The 2,906-nt window shown below is 48.9% G+C and overlaps 1 long non-coding RNA gene across 2 annotated transcripts in view; it reads left to right on the top strand.

The window, feature by feature from the left end:
* LOC125620400 overlaps window positions 1–2,289 on the top strand; it is a 9,410-nt gene extending 7,121 nt beyond the window's left edge. Inside the window, exons 2-3 of one of the 2 annotated variants that reach the window (XR_007352034.1) lie at window positions 1,210–1,314; window positions 1,518–2,289. This is a non-coding gene — a long non-coding RNA (uncharacterized LOC125620400). Of the gene's footprint in view, window positions 1–1,209 lie in introns of both variants that reach the window. The other variant, XR_007352035.1, reaches the window with a different exon arrangement.
* The last annotated feature ends 617 nt before the right edge of the window (window positions 2,290–2,906 follow it).

Genomic DNA, 2,906 nt, shown 5'->3' with positions numbered 1-2,906 from the left:
TAATTTAAATTAGGTAAACAGCTGTTAAGGATTGTTTTTAAAGTAGGTTAACAGATCTGTTTGTTTACTTTCTACCTTTCCTTTCATTATATTTAATAATTCTTTTCAGGATAATGTCTCTTTAGCATCATTGCCAGAATTCCTATCTTCATCCCAGTGCCGGTGAAGACAAAGATAAAACCAAACTACAGCTTCTATGATAGCTATCACGGTAAGCTGTATAAACTGATGCATCAATGAATATAACTCAACAAGTAATGCTCAATCAAGGAGTCAACTTACTTTGGGAGGAAACGGATTTTGGGAGGAAATGGACATATTGATAGATTCCTCCGCTTTGAACTGCTTGCAGAACTTGCCTGGATTATGTAACTATTGTTTGGTGCAGCGAATTGTGGTAATGCTGGCATATCTTTGCTGATGGTGTCACCAGTGATGCAATTTTTCCCAAGGAACCGTCAATTGGCTTGGTGTCGTGGCATTTCTGTATCCTCCTCCCTTCTGCTAGTGATGGTCTAAAATTTGGGGGCCAATGGCGTATGCTGGACCGGTAGTCAGTGACGGGTATGATCCAATTGCAGTGGTATCAACCTAAGACAGGAGGCTGACGCCTAAAGGTCAGTTTTCCAATGACGGGTAAGAACCATATGTTGAATTGGACAACCTACCAGGCAGGGTCCTTAAGCCACATTGCTTGTTGTTTAATTAATCAGAAGGAGGGAGATGCTGGGAGCCATTAGCCAAGTAGGTATGACAATTTCCTTGCCAGCGTACCCCATGTTGCAGTGACATTGAATGTAGGTGACCTTGTTCAAGGACCAAGGCGGATTAGGGCGTTCCGGTTTAGGTTCCAGGTTTAAGGTTTAAGATTATTCCTGCTGGGAATAGGGCGTATCCTGCTGCCTGAGTTCCCCTTGAGTTCTCACGGGATTCAGACAGTATATTTTGGAGATAGAAGCCCAGTGGAGGTGGATTTGGGCAGAGAACGTGGATTTCCCCAGAACGTGATTGTAGACGGCTGGTGTGAGTTCGGGAATAGAGTTGCTGTTTGAATCTACAAGCTGTGTGGCGGCATTTGTGCCCAGCCAGACTGCGGCAAGCAGGGCACTCTGGGAAGTAGACAGTCCCGAGGCCACACAGGGATGCCACGAGCTTCAGTATGGGCAGAACCTAAGGAGGTGGCCAGAGAAGGCCAGGGGTGCAGTGGAGACACCAGGGCCAGCTGGAGCAGCCTGAGCGCCGAGGGGCACAGAGCTTGGCCACCTGAGTGGATCAGAGCACAGGGCGTCACACAGGACCCGCAGATGCAGCCAGGTGACAGAGAATGAAAGCAGGGAGAGGAAGGAAGGAGGAGCCGGAGGAGGGGGGCGCCCGGGAGAAGCTCCTCCTGCTGAAGGGAAAGAAGACCCAGGTCTGTCCCGAGGCCACCGACCACAGGCAAAGCCAGCCTCTGACCTCCGGGATGCGGGATGGCAGTCGGTATGTTTATCAGAAAATCTTTTTTTATTTGTCTGCAGCACCTCAGTCTGGTCTCGGGGAAGCAACCTGACCAACGTCCCCAAGGCTGTGCCACCAACCAGGAAGCTGTGCCACCAACCAGGCAGCTGTGCCCTGCAGAGGTGTCAAGGTCATGCCACAGGAAGGGGCAGAGGACACAGCTAACTGTTCACAGAGAAAAGAAAGCAGCGCTGAGGAGCAGCTCTATCCTGGGCAGGGCCCTGGGGGCAAGATGAAGGCTGCTGAGGGGCAACCCAGCGCCCACGCAGGCCACCCGGCATCGGGACTGCATCACCAGCTGGGATGGCTGCTCAGGGGTTCCACTGAAGAGCCACGGGGCCCACAGATGGCGCTCGAAGAGCCATGCAGGAGTCCATGTACAGGAAAGAACAGGGTCAACACAGGAACCGCTGGCCCATTTAGGGCAGGGCTCCCAATCTGTCACCACTGACAACGGACCAGATCAATATTTGATTAATGTCACTAGTTTTTATTAATTATTTTTTAATTTGTTCTAATTGGTCATAAATTACAGTAGAACGCACTTTGTCACCTGATACATAAATGGAGCACAACTTCTCACTCTTCGGGTTGTACATGATCTAGATTCACACGGGTCGTGTAGTCACATATGCACATGGGTGATAATTGTCCCCTTCATTATACTGTCCTTCCTTCCCCCCACCTCCTCCCCTCTGCCTAACCCAACGTACCTCTACTCTTCCCTAGCCACCCCCCTCCTTATTGTGAATTAGCATCTGCATGTCAGAGAAAACATTCAGCCTTCGGGTTTGGGGGATTGGTTTATTTCACTTAGCATGATACTCTCCAGCTCCATCCATTTACCAGCAAAGGCCATAATTCCATTCTTCTTTAAGGCTGAGTAGTATTCCGTTGTGTATATACACCACATTTTCTTTATCCATTCATCTGTTGAAGGGTATCTAGGTTGGTTCTATGGTTCAGCTATTGTGAATTGAGTTGCTATAAACATTGATGTGGCTGCGTCACTGTAGTGTGCCGATTTTAAGTTATTTGGGACAGCTGGGTCAAACGGTGGTTCCACTTCAAGTTTTCTGAGCAATCTCCATAATTAGCAACATCCCCAGCCTCTACCCACTGGAGGCCAGCAGCACCCCCAGTTCTAACACTCCAAGTGCCTCAGACACATCCCTGGGAGGCACACAGCTTCTGCCTGAGAACCCCAGTCCGGGCAAAAACCGAGAGGTGGTAGGGTGGGCTGGGCTGGGGCTCAGTGGTAGAGCACTTGCCTGGCATGTGTGAGGCACTGGGTTCGATTCTCAGCACCACATATAAATAAATAAATAAATAAAGGTCTATCAACAACTTAAAAAATATTAAAAAGAAAAAAAGGAGCAGTGCCTAGTAAGCTATTGCAACTTTTGCAA

Source organism: Marmota marmota, unplaced genomic scaffold, assembly GCF_001458135.2.
Source record: "Marmota marmota marmota unplaced genomic scaffold, marMar, whole genome shotgun sequence".
Lineage (NCBI taxonomy): Eukaryota > Metazoa > Chordata > Mammalia > Rodentia > Sciuridae > Marmota > Marmota marmota.
This window is presented reverse-complemented; position numbering and strand designations above follow the sequence as displayed.